Below are 14,256 nucleotides of genomic sequence, written 5' to 3' on the forward strand. Positions count from 1 at the left end.
TAAAGAATTAAACGACAACATTCCCCACCACTCACCAAAACGAGTTGATCACCTCTTAACTGGTATTCACAAGGAGACTTTTCTTCTTCTTTTACACCACTGACATGTTGCCTTTCTTTGCAGGAAAGCTGACAACGAATGTTACACCATGGAATTTCACAACAATATTTGATAGTACTTAGTCTCTATCAAAACATTTATGTTCATGGCTTTCAGTGTTCCAGGCTCATGGATTTATGACATGGCCTATATTTTTGCTTTTAGTTCCTACACCCTCATAGTGGGGAGATAAAAGGGTAACTAAAATTAAACATCCTTTGATAAAGCATACCCTATTTTACAACGGCTGTGGATTATTTAACAATGAAAGGGGGCTGTATCCATCAGTCTACTGGAAAAAGAAATTGATCCCTGCCATACATTTTGGATGTGCTTTATTCTTCTTTGAGCCATTTTGCTTTTTAATTGTTAATATATTAGTCTATTAGTGCTTCCTGTCATTTCCCAATATTAGACCCTGTTTTCAGTTGTTTATAACTTTGTGAAATTTAACTATTTAAAAGGGCTGAAATTTTACATGCCTGATTCAGGGTGGCTTTTTTTCCCCCCTCAGATCAAATGGCTCAGCCACTTCCAGGTACAATATGTTGTTTTGCCCAAAGGTCTTTGAAATGCTCTAGCACCCTCAGGCTTAGGAGCTGGCACTTGTGTAGCCTGTGTCAGGGATGTGCTGTTTGCGACCCGCATGAAAATCTGCCCAAATTTGCCAAAAGCCTTTGGAAAAAAATCAGTTTGCACATGCTCAGTAAAGACTTCTTAGGGTTCACCCGCTAAAATAGTACATGATTATATAATAAAAGACTGCATTCATAATACACACACACACACAAGGAGGCCGAATTTACATTGCAGAAGCAACCTTCATTCTGACATTTCCGAACTTTTGAGCACTTGACTTTGCAACCTTAATAATGTTCTTTTAATGTACCTTTCTATGTGTAATTAAACAAATCAGTTCAGGAAACATGTTTCTTTTGCTCCTGGAAACAACCTTTAAATACATTTCTCCAATCCATGTGACACAAACTCCAGCTTGGAAAAAGCTTCCAGCAAGATCAGAATTTAACAACTGAGGCCATTAAAAACAAAACAAAAAAGCTATTTAAAGATTTTACATCCATCTCCACTGTAAAATATGCCATCCTGTTCCTCCTACCCTCCAGACTATGGGGCATCATCTGGCTGCCACAATCGAGCCATGTCTTGCAACCGTAAGACTTTATGGTGCCACTTCGGTCACAGAAAAAGATGGTCCCAAGCATAATGAAGAAGGGCTCTGTTTTGTGTTGCAATACAGATCAAATCTTTCCAGTGAAAGTCCCAGAAAAGAAGGACAGGTTTAAAGGTTTATCCACCCCCAAACAATGTTCTCTCCACAGCAAAGTCAAGTGTTTTCTATAGACCTCAGTATACAGAACCTTCAACAAAATGTGAGCTCTTGGTTTGCTAGAATATCAGTCCTCAGCTGAAAGAGTGTAAACCTGAATTATGATGGGACCCAAAGAGTATCCCCACAAACACACTGGGTGAAGAAAGTAGGATTTGTTTAGTATTAGGTTTCCTCAGAGTTCCCCTAGGTATACAAAATTTACATTTTCTAGTTCAGTTTGTCCCCTTTCAAAGTCTTTGAGAGTTTGCAGGTCTTCTTGCAAAAATAAAAAAAACTAAGACGCAATGTGGAAAAGGCCAATGACCAAATCACATCATCACTATAACTTGGTAAACATGTTACATATCACCGATAAACTGAATAAGACGGAGCCACTAAGTACAGGAATGTGACGGTTATCATCACTATCTTATGTCACAGCTCACTGGGCACTCATGTTGCTTACTTACTGAATGTAGGGGCTGGGAGCTAATATTTTACAGCCGGAGTAACAAGCTAAAGGCGAGTAGCTGACAAGAACAGAAGTGGCATGAGGTAGACTCCTTTACTGCTTTGGGAAGTTGAACAGTAGCAGGGGTGAAAGTAACTTAAAGGATTTACCTGTACTCTGCAGTCCTAGGAGGGGGCGTGGCCTCTACCAGAAGAGGCGGTGCCTTTAAACCCCAGGCGCTTTAAATCAGGATTTAAAGGGCCCAGGGCTGGGGCTGTGGTAGCAGCAGCTGGGAGCCCTGGGCCCTTTAAATCTCCCCCGAGCTAACAGCTGCAGAGAGGGCTGGGAGCCCCAGGGGTGATTTAAAGGGCCTGGGGCTCCAGCTGCTGCTACCACAGCAGAGCCCCAGTCACCTTAAATCACCATCAGAGGGGGCCCCAGCCTCCGGCGGAGCTTTAAAGGGCCTGGGGCTCCGCTGCAGTAGTGGCAGCCGGGAGCCCCTGGCCCTTTAAATCACTGCCAAAGCCCCGCGACTGCTACCCCAGGGCTCCAGCAATGGGGCTTGGGTGGCGATTTAAAGGGCCCAGAGGGTAGCGGCAGTGGGAGCCCCAGGCCCTTTAAATTGCCACTCGAGCCCCGCTACCGGAACCTCAGGGTAGCAGTGGCAGCTGGGGTTTAGGCGGTGATTTAAAGGGCCTGGGGATCCAGCTGCCACTACCCTCCAGGCCCTTTAAATCATAATAATAATTGGAGATATACCTATCTCCTAGAACTGGAAGGGACCTTAAAAGGTCATCGAGTCCAGCCCCCTGCCTTCACTAGCAGGACCAAGTACTGATTTTTGCCCCAAATCCCTAAGTGGCCCCCTCAAGGATTGAACTCACAACCCTGGGTTTAACAGGCCAATGCTCAAACCACTGAGTTATCCCATCCCCGTAGCCCTGCTGCTGGAGCCCTGGGGTAGTGGCGGCGGGGCTCTGGTGGCTATTTTAAAGGCTGGGGCAGTAGCGGCTGCCGCAGCCCCAGATCCTTTAAATAGCCACTGGAGACCCGCCACCACTACCCCAGGGCTTCAGGGACAATTTAAAGGGCCCGGGGCAGTAGTTGCGGCAGGTACCCCAGGCCCTTTAAATCGCTTCCCGAGCCCCGCCACTGCTTCCCCAGGGCTCCAGCAGCAGGGCTCTGGCAGCAGTTTAAAGGGCCTGGGGCTTCAGCTGCTCCTGGGAGCCCCAGGCCCTTTAAATTGTCTCCAGGGGAAGCCAATCCACCTCGGTACAGCACACTGGCTCTTGCCGGTACGCCGTACCGGGGCATACCGGCTTACTTTCACCTCTGAATAGTAGTCATTCACTGACAGATCCTGGTGCCTCTAGAAATAGGGTCACTTATTGAAGCCGAGAGCATTTTAAATAGCCCAGAGTTCCCATCATGCTCTCTAACTATCTGGTTTCTTATATACCATGCCCCTCATCGTAGTATCAGAACTTCCATAGAAGCTAATTTCTCAGCACTTTTGAAAATCAAGCCATTATTTAAGTGGCCAAATAAATACTTGGAAACCTAATTCTATTTTCGAAAATCCTGGCATAGATGTCTAAATAGGAAAAGACAGAGTGGAGAAAGTACACAGGGGAACAATGGTAGGCATGCGAAAGTCATTTTGGGGGGAAATTGTTAGTGACGTAAAAATGGGGACAGTTAGATAAGGATAAATGTCAAAGTAAGCAAGTCTCACATGCTAGGGCATACCTCAGAAAGGAACAATTGCTTGCTGATCTAAGAGGCAAGGATCATAGGTAATCACTCAACCAATTGACCTAGTGCTAGCAGATTGAAAGGTATTCAAGTGGAGCGAGCAGGAGCTAGAAATATGTGGAAGCAGCACACACAGGACCTGGAAGATGAGGGAGGGAGGCCTCACATCACAGAAGCTGCTTCCCCAGCCAACATTCCATGTAGTGTTGATGGGCTCTCGAGACAGAGAAAGACAGAGGCCCACAAAACAAATGGGGTCAGGGTGACGAGGGAGGAAGGAAGGAAACTGGAAAACAAAAACAAAAAAGTGTGTGGGTGTGAAACTGGAAGATACTGTATCTGAGAATAAAAACACCTACTTTCACAAAATGAAAATCACTCCACAATAAAGTTGTTGGGGCGGTGGCAAATTAATTTTGCATATGTGCAGCATAAGCATGTGCAGGACACATTGCATTAAATAATAAAATTACACACAAAAGATCTGCTAAAAGCATCAGGCCAGGCGTTGACAGCTAAAATACAAAGTTACACATTATGGGCCAAATTCAGCTATCAGTTATACCCACGTAGACACATGCAAACCTAGTTGGGCTATCGGATGCCAGAATTTGGCCCATAAAGCATATGGACATAAAGTATGTTTCCCTGCTGCCTAAAGCAGGACAAATGGGAAGTGGAGGCTTACATTCTCTCAGCTCTTCCACTTAACAGATCAGGCATTTGTGAAAAGCAAATATTTTGATTTATCCACTTGCTTACTGTTCTAGTCTGTGGGTATTTCTTTTCCCATGCACAGTGCCAATGAAGAAATAAATGTTTTAACCCCTTTATTGTAAAAGCTCACTTAGAGCTAGGCTGGTGATATCCTATTTCTTTAGCCAGCACCACCTAGCAAAGTGTGTTGGCAACCTTCCCACCCAGAAATGAGGTGAGAGACTTTCAGATGAACCTCCCTTGCAATCCAGTTTCTGGGAGATTCTGTGATGGGTCCATTCCTCTTCTTCAGCCCCAACAAAAAAAATTAGAAGTCAGCACTTATGATCAGCCATGTCCAGCCAAGGCAGTCATGAAACAAAAAGCCTGACCACACATACTTGCTTCACTCGGTAGCAGAGAATTCATCAGACACGTACTATGCAGCCCATACAGTATGATAGCTGAGGGGCCATCTCAAGATGAGATTTAGTCAATAAATTATCTGTTAGTTTTAGTTATTCTGCATGTCAGGTCATAGTTCTGCATTTCTTTGTCCAGGTGGTTACAGATGTTTGCATATTTTTGTCCTTGTCTTTTCACCTCCTCAGCATTGATTTAAGAGTTGTTATTCTCAGCAAATAGAAAGTGTGAGAAAATCAAATCCATCTGTTTCTGCCAAAAAAAAGGAAATGGAAGAATGGAATCAACAGAAAAATTCACTTGCTAAAAACCACTTACGCACACCACAGAAGACTCTGCCAACAAAACCCATGTTCAGACACGATGATCAAAGTAAACAAACTGCCTTCCTGGTAACAAATCCACATCACCTGTCAGTCTTGCCAGATGGTCAGTTGCCTTTGGTCAATTGCCACTTAACCAATTTGAGAAATATTTGACGTCTACCCATCATAAGTTTTCAATTTCTGTATAGCACTCACAGATCAGTTCAGTGGCAGAAAAATACCAGGGATGAACCAGAAGTAATAATTTTACTATATAGTTTCAAACCAAATTTATTTTTTAAATTTAAAGGGGGCGGGGAGTAGTTTTCAGGCAATCCTACCCATCACCATTTATGTTTTTAACCATAAAGAAAGGATACTCTGCTATTTACATACACACAGAAAGGGAGGCAGCATTGTCCAGTGGATAGGGTATGGGACCAGGACTCAGAAGAACTGGGTTCTATTCCCAGCTCTACGACTGGCCTGAAGAATGACTTTGGTCAAATGTCTTTGTGCCTCTGTAAAAAGAGGCTAACAATGCTGACCTTTGTAAAGCACTCTCAGCTCTACTGATGAATAGCCCCAGATAAGAGGTAGGTATTATTATTACATCAGATAATATACAATTATATTTACATTAATAATTCCTAATCATAATGCACACGTTCATCAGATCCAATGAATGAAATAAATTTCCCTTTGGATTTTATCACATTATTTACCTTTTGATATATAGCATCTTAAGTGGGTGTACAGCCCATTATGTCTTTGATCCATAATCTCACTGAAGGTGCAGCATTTCTCATCCAATGTAATGCAGTATACTTCTTTTGCAATTAATTAAGCACAAGCCCAGACACTTTTATTGCCACTGCTATTGAATTTCAGACACATTTTAAAGGATATTTCCAGGATAAAAACTATGGACCAGGTTCACTCTGACTGCCTTGTGCCACTCTGCCAACAAAAAGCAACCTAAATGGCCAGTTTAACTGGGTTTGTGGCTGATTTTTTTTTTAAGATCACCACAGCAGTGCAAAGCAGGCATTGTACTGGTGAATCTGGTTCTGTATTTTCTTTTCAAAAAAACAAATGTCCCGACCTATGATATTAACAAATGTTTGCTTATTAAAACTAAAATAATTTTGAAAATCTGATTTACTGTTCAACATTACTGCTGTTTGCTTACTAATTAGCTCAGCATGGTTTAGTGGAGTACAAGTGACAGAGTAAGGAATTTATTTCTTCTAGTCCTGGCTCTACCAACAACTCACTGAGAGGCCTTGCGTAAGTTACACAGCGTTTCTGTGCCTTCGTTTCCCCATTAATAAAATGAGAATAATAACCACAACAAACAAACTTATTGGAGAGTTGTGAGAAATTATGTTTTCCCCAGGTTAAATCCCTATTATTATTTTGCATTTCACTCAACTTGGATAAAGACAATAGTCAATCTGGCTAGCATTTACTCAGATTCTAGACAATTTCACTTTCATGTTTTCATGCACTGGCACAACACTGTAGTGTTTGAGCTGGCAATGCTGAATGGGCATATTCATTTAAAAAAATCTGCTACAATTTTTAAAAGGTCATGGAAACATTCTGTTTCTCATAGGTTTTACAAAATTCAATTCCTGGGCAAGCTGTGATCTGGTAGTGTTCCTTTATGACCAGCCCCCACCCTGCCTTTTCCTTACCAACGCTGCATGTTGGGTGGGGAGGTAGAACCTGTTTCTCTCTTGCAATTGCAACCTATGGTAGGTATTAGGTAGCCTACAAGAGGGAGTAAGGTGGAGTCCTTAAGCCCCTTTATCCCCTTGCACAGGCAGTGAAGATCTAGTGATAGAGGCTCTCAATTGGTATTCTAAACTACTACTAACCAGGTACTTTGTTATTCAAGATTCTGGAACATAAAATAGGAAACAAGGCAACCTACATTTTTAAGTGAAAGGTTTTGCTCTAAAAATTTTCAGTTTCACCCAACATCCAGCAGAGATCTGTATGATGATGCAAGAACCCACAGATGTAATGAGACACCCATTCCAGTAGCAAGCACTTGCCTTTCCCACACATTGAGAAAAATCCCTTTCCCATCACATTTTAAATTAGACTGGGCACCCAGACACCTTCTGCTTTCACAGTGGCTCAGAATCTCCCCTTCTCCCCACTTTTTTCCACATCCATCTAACAAATCAAATCATGGAACCATAGTTTGTTCGTAGTCTTCCGATTGAATGGTTCTCTCTTTAGATGAAAACAGGAGATGATGTTTTTCTCTTATTCATTGCAAAAAAGTATTCCCTCTCTGATCATAACTGTTTGGTTTGGTTTTTTTTAACCTGAAAACCAACTGAAAGAACTTTTTTAGGTAATTAGAGAGTATCCCTGTCCCAAAAGGAAGTGTTGGAAATAAATCCTGTGAATGCAAAAACACTCTTCAGTTGTATAAATTTTGTCATTGGCAGTAAAAAAGTTTATTTAGTTCAGTCTAGTACTTCAGAGGAAACACTGTTTAAATTATGACTCATGACTAAGGATTCACGTCATCAAAAATAAGTGGAACATTTCTAACAGCCCAATACAGAACCAAGGGCATTCTAGGCATCAACACTACTAGACCTGTGAGATTTCCACTGCTGCAGGTGATTTGTAGAAAACACCATGCCAAAGGCACAGATCTGTCTTCTAGGAAGAAAATGTACTTAATTATAATGTGGGTTTCCTTTTTGTAGTATTTTTTTCTGTGCTTCTTTCTAGTCAAAGTGTGACTCAAGTTTTAGGAGTCTTAGTGTTTAAAGTATTATTTTCATTGAAGATTGTAAGTAAATAAAAGACTGTCTAGAAGCTCTGGGCCATGAGACAATACTCCTCATCCCCATGGATGCATTCCACCAGCATCCTTTCTCCAGGGATAAGCCAATGTGGCTTTACCAAGTGCCGCCGTATGAGGGAGCGGGCTGAGGCCATATCCACTAGACCCCTCTGAGGCTTTCTCCCCACCCGCATGGGGATGGTGACTATCTCACGCCTCTTCTTCCACCCTCCAACCTTGGTTTAACCACAGAATTCAGTAGCCTCACAGTCCATCACCCTGGCAGTAACAGCTCTTATGCCCCGGCTGTCCACAGCATCAGCATACAAGCTGTCTCAGGCGGCATGGGGTTCCTTTGTGCTCCACCCACCACTTGTCTACCAGCTTCCAAGCAGGGTGCTCATGGGTCTCGCAGGGTCTGATGCTAACTCAGGGGGAAATCTGCCTCTGCATATTCCTCTGTCCTTTTGACCATGGCTTCTATGGTGGCAGGCTGATGTCGCCACACCCAGACCTGTATGCTATCGGGGAGGCACTGCACAAACTGTTCGGGGATCATCTGATCCATGATTTGCCCCATAGTTTGGGTGTCGGGCCTCAACCACCACGTCACCCAGTCCGTCAATTTCTGGGCAAAGGCCCAGGGCCGAACGCCCCCTGCCCACCGGCCTGCCTGAAACTTTTGCGGTATTTTTCCAATGAAAGCCCCAGGTGGTCCAAGATGGCTGCCTTCACTGTGTCATAGTCCCTAGCCTGGCCATCTGTCAGGGCCATATTTGCTGCTTGCACCTCCCGCTAGGGGCTAGACGCAAGGCCCATGTTGTCCTGTCCCATCCAATGCCAAGGGCCACCCGCTCAAAGGTGCCCAAAAAGGCATTGGAGTCATCCGCCAGGGCCTTCTTACAGAGGCTGAGGCCCAGGGGGTGAGTACCATCTCCCCTCACAGGAATCACCAGTTTCTGCAGGAGCTACTGTTGCAACGCTGCCTGTTCTTTAATAAAGTCCTGCAAAGTCCTTTGTTGCTCAGCCTGCCAAGCCAGTAGAGCTTGCCTCTCCAGCTGGTAGGACTGCTGAAAGGCCTGCAGTGTTTTCTGCATCTCCCCGTGTCGCTCCATGAGCCACTGCAGAGTGCCCTCCATCTCCGGGTCACCAAACTGTGTCTCTGGCAAAGGATCCTGAACAAGCCCCCACATGTAACAGGGTTCCATGACCTGCCTCTCTTCCTGGGGCCCTCTTGCCCTTCCCAATAAGGCTCAGAAAGGCTTCAGGGTTATGCAACACCCATGTCTTTATTTACTTATCGTTGTCTCACCACCAGTATCCATCTATATACAAGCTTTACAGGTTTGGTTACATCCTTTGCAGGCAGGGTCAGAACTTCAGCTAGGAAGCCAGCTCACTCGCTGACTAACTTCTCCCTTGCTCCCTCCCCCCCCATCTTCCTTCTGGCTCCCTCCCAGGCTTTATAGTCCTCGGCTTGTCAGGCCAGCAGGTGTTGCCAATCCTCAGGCCGGCATCAGGCCTTTTCCATCAGCCCCAATCTGCTTCCCTTGATTGGAGCTGACCGGGCAGGGGCTAATTAGGTGCTTCTGCACCGGCACCCTGCTACAGAATTATATAGTGCATTCAGCATTCTCTTTGACCAATAGAAAGTATCGGTTACTTGCTGTTCACAATACTTGGTGGCACCCAACTAGTCTATGAATGCATTATATAATACCAAAAAGAAACAGCCAGGGAGGCCTTATAAAATATATGGAAAGTGTAATGCTGACAAAACTCTGTTAATAATAAGCACACTTCTCTCTTTACAGCAACTATGGGTGGTCCTCCAAAAAAAATTCTGGCTGCTAGCTGGCTAACTGGCAAATTCAAAACCAAATATCTGCCATCAGGTGTGAAAGGAGTGAGACAATCCAAAAACAACGAGGAGTCCTTGTGGCACCTTATAGACTAACAAATTTATATGGGCATAAGCTTTCGTGGGCTAAAACCCACTTCATCAAATGCATGAAGTGGAACATACAGTAGGAAGAAATATGAAACATGAACAGATGTTAACAGTCAGATGGGTCACTACAAGAACTAAAAAAAACCTAATTTTCCTATGCTAATTTGCCCCTACTGTTACTCACACCTTCTTGTTAACTGTTTGAAATGAGCTGCTCTGATTACCACTACAAAAGTGATTTTTCTTCCTTTTGATAGCCCACTTTAATTGAATTCTCTCAACCCCCCACTGGGTAAGGCAACTCCCATCTTTTCATATACTGCTCTATATTTCTTCCTATTGTATTTTCCACTCCATGCACCAGATGAAGTGAAGTTTAGCCCACAAAAGCTTATGTCCAAATAAATGTGTTTGTCTATAAGGTGCCACAAGGACTCCTGGTTGTTTTTGCTGATACAGACTAACATGGCTGCCCCTCTGAAACCTGAGACACTCCAGTCTCCCGCAGCCATTCGAACTTTGCAGAATTTCCAGCACTGATAAGACTTCCCAACTCATACCTCCTTTGTTAGGCCTCATGACCCTGCCTGAATTACTTTGACACTGGGGATAATCATTCACCATTTACAAGAAGTGTTTCCAACATATCTGAATCAAATATATTTGACAGTCCAGATATATCCCTTCAAGAACTCACACTGCGCTAGTTACATATTCCTGACCAAGGGTTGGGGAGGTGGAAGTTGTGGGTACAATCATAAGATGTACATCAACCAAAACAATAAGCATTCCTGCTGGTCACATCTAATATGGATAGGCACTGTATACATTTCACATACAAAGTACTCATCAGCTAAATCAAAGCTTTTAATTATTGGGCAAGGTTGACTCATGTGAATACACAAAGTTAATCTGTACTTTCTATTTTTTTAAACAACTCATCGAAAAAAGAATCTGTAGGTAACCCTTCTCCGCTACCCACCCAAAATATCAAGTATTGATCTCTGACTCCTCTGTCAGAATCAATTTATTCCCTAGTCAAATAAGTCCCTTTCATTCCTGCTTATATCAAATGTCCTTTCAGACCTCCTTCTAGGTCTCTGTCCCTCATATAGATGGCACATTGCGGGAAATGTTTGCTTTAGCGTTTGCCATCAGGGTTCTGGGATGAGGTATCAGATGACAGGCTTTCATCTGGATATAATTTATTCATTATATCAGTACTTTATATTAAAGAAAGTGCACCAGTGTGAAAATATGAAGGGAAAACACATTTTGGCTATTGAATAACCTGGAAATTATTAAAGTTAAAAGCTCCTGGGTCAGAGGGAGCAGCATCATGTTATTATGATAATATGTTAATGTTTCAGTCACGTAACCTCTGTGGGTCTTTGGAACACCTGTGATGGAAATGAGTTTTGTGCTATTACAATACTAACAAATAGATTGAGCCTAGTCAGTTTAAGTGCTTGAAACTGTTCATGGGACTGCTTTATTAGCTAATAAAACACATCCTGGCATAAATATAATAAAGATTTCATACATGATAATACCCTAAGTCAATTTTCAACAAATTCTTCCCTTTTTTTCCCAATTGTATTAGTCTCTATTTTCCTGTTCCTTAGGTTTTATTCAATACAGCTCCTGCTCAACAGATGGCTGATGCCACTGCAGTGAGATTGAAATTGTGGGAATGCATGTCAGCTGCCATATTATCTGTCATTAAAAAGAGGAGAATACTGCTGGTGAATTTAACTCTTAAAAGTAGCCTTGACCAAGATCTCAGTCCCCCTTTTTTGGCATAGCAGAATATATACTATTGGCAATGCTGTTTTCCCATTCCTTGTCAAGGGAGTCCCTCAATATTCCCCTCTTAGCTTTATCCCCCCAAATTTACACCCTCTCCCTCTTTGCTCCCATTGCCTCTGCTTAGTGTTATTGACTTACAATGATACATAACTGCACAGCTACTACTGTACAAAGTTGCGTGCTTCATGTAGCCCCAGCAATGTCACTGAGAGTGGCATCTGGGAAGCCATTTTCCTTTTCTGATGTCAACACTCCTCCTTTTCCAGCCAGAGATGGAGAGACCTATGAGGCGAGAAGACAGGCCTGAGCTGCAAAGTTCAGATACGGAGCCAAACTTTCCCAAAAGCTTGTGGGGGAGGGTGTTTGGATCAGGAGTTTGATTTGGCCTCATCTCTAAATGAGTTATCCATTATTTTCTGGTGGGGAAAATAATGAAAACATCAATGTTTTTCCTAAGTCTGTTAGGAAACAATAAGCAAGTTATAGAAATATTTAAAAATCTAAAAAGGGAGAGGAATAGACGGAGTCCCTTGTGATTGGAGAGAGAAGCGTGGCGAGTGGTGAAATCAGTTGGCATTGCATGTAGAAGGTAGTGCATGGCAGTTTATGCTGATAGAAAGGGCTTAGTTGCTGGAATCTAGAAACAACTGGAAAATAAGCATGTCATCACACTATTGAAGTCATTAGCTATTTTCTCATTCTAACTGCAGCAAATTTGAAAGCTGCTGATCAATGTCATAAATGGGTCATTGCTTTCGATGAATTGCCAAACAGAAGTGTATGAAATACTACAATTGAAAGAAGTAGTAGGAAAACAAGCAATTAAAGGGACTCAAGGTAGTGAAGAGAGAGAATTCTTCCAAAATAAAATGTAAATATCATTAAGAGTTAAGTAACAAGTTAATTCATGCTCATCTCAAAAAAGTGCAGAAAGTCAGTTTCTTCAGACTCTTCAAAATCAATTTTGTTATTGAATGATTTTTTTTGTCTAATAAAGTGGAAGAGCAGAACAGAAATTCATTTCTGCATGTCAAACATTTTTTATTCCATTCTCTTCACCAAAAATAGCTGAGCAAGATAATTGCTCAAGCAAGAGAAATTAACTGATAATGTCAACGAATGTGTAGAGAAAAATCTATTCCTACTTAATACTATTGATCCTATATCTGAATATAGAACTACAGAGTATTTGTCCAAATTGCTAAGGAAGCCAACTAAGATCAAAGAGAGGAATGACAAGAAGTCTGAGAAGGAGGCCTTTGTCATTTGTTCAAACACCCCAAATAAAATGAAAAAGATGAGGGAACTTTTCAGGTACAATCACCCTATACTTCTGTAATATGGGTGTTAAACACAGTATTTAAACCATATTGAGGAAGAAAAAGCAGCTGCCACAGTCCTAAAGCACATGGTGGAAGCTGAAAAATTCTTCCACAACCATGATCTGTCTCAAGCTTGGTTAACAAATATTGATTCCCCAGCTTCCCAGAGATGCTTGGTGGAGCACCTTTCCACTTACTGTGCATTCACTTTGAATGGGCACAGAACAACACATTATATCTGTACATTTGTGCCCACCTATTGCAATTACATTGAAATCTGCACTGAACACATGTGCTTTATTCAACAAGGATGTTTACACATGCACAAAAAGAAATAAAAAGAAGATGACATATTACCAGCTGATGAAAGCGCTGTCAGAGTCTCTGTGGAAATCTGGGTTGATATAATTAAAAACAAGAACTGGAACCACAAATGGATAAAATTTAAAAAAATCCAGAGAAACTATGGAACTTCAATTATTTCAATAGCATTGGTGGATGCATCTTTGAAAATCAGAACACTTTTATTTTTGCACTTAAATTTGGATTAAGGACCCTAACTTTAAGACACTTTTGATAATTTTGGCCCTAACTTCTCTATCTTGATTTCCTATTTGTAAAATGAGAATATATCATTAGATCTGTGTGAAATTCATAAATTTTGTTTCATGGAATCATAAAAATATTTGGTGTTTAGTTTCATTAACTTTCATACACCCATAATTTATTTAAAGTTTTGACAAAGTAGCTAATTTTGGCATAAAAATATGAATATTCATGTTTTTGACATGACCACAATATTTATGGAAAAGATGAGTACATTTTGGTTCAGAAATGTCCCCATTTGCTAGATCAATTCAGCTGCACAACTTTGAACAAAAATGGGAACATTTTCATGTGTGCAACAACTACAAAAAATAACTGAATATTGAGTAGTTTTGAATTTCACTAAAAATATTTTACACAGTAACATTAATATTTGTTATGAATGTAGGCTTGCCAACATTCCAGGATTGGCCTGGAGCTCCAGAAATTAAAGATGAAACTTTAATTAAAGATTATGTCATGTCAGTAAACCTCCAGGAATATGTTCAACCAAAACTGTCAACCCTATAAATGAACAGTAATCTCTGAGTCCTGTTATCACATTATGCAAGGCAGCAAAATCAACAAATCATCAATTTAGAGGGGAAAAAAGCCATAACCATGAAGATGTTGCATCTTGCATAATCTTTTTTTTCAAATGAGCAAAACAGGCTGTAAAGAGAACAGCTGTAACCTACCTACAAACTAACAGCTG

At 41.7% G+C, this 14,256-nt stretch overlaps 1 long non-coding RNA gene across 2 annotated transcripts in view; it reads right to left on the reverse strand.

Moving 5' to 3' along the window:
• Window positions 1–14,256, reverse strand: part of LOC123371594 — a 197,001-nt gene that overhangs the window by 62,250 nt on the left and 120,495 nt on the right. Inside the window, exons 3-4 of one of the 2 annotated variants that reach the window (XR_006579858.1) lie at window positions 11,773–11,916; window positions 4,289–5,006 (exon numbers count right to left, since the gene is read on the reverse strand). This is a non-coding gene — a long non-coding RNA (uncharacterized LOC123371594). Of the gene's footprint in view, window positions 1–4,288; window positions 5,007–11,772; window positions 11,917–14,256 lie in introns of those variants that run through there. The other variant, XR_006579859.1, reaches the window with a different exon arrangement.

This window comes from Mauremys mutica, chromosome 5 (genome assembly GCF_020497125.1).
Source record: "Mauremys mutica isolate MM-2020 ecotype Southern chromosome 5, ASM2049712v1, whole genome shotgun sequence".
NCBI lineage: Eukaryota > Metazoa > Chordata > Testudines > Geoemydidae > Mauremys > Mauremys mutica.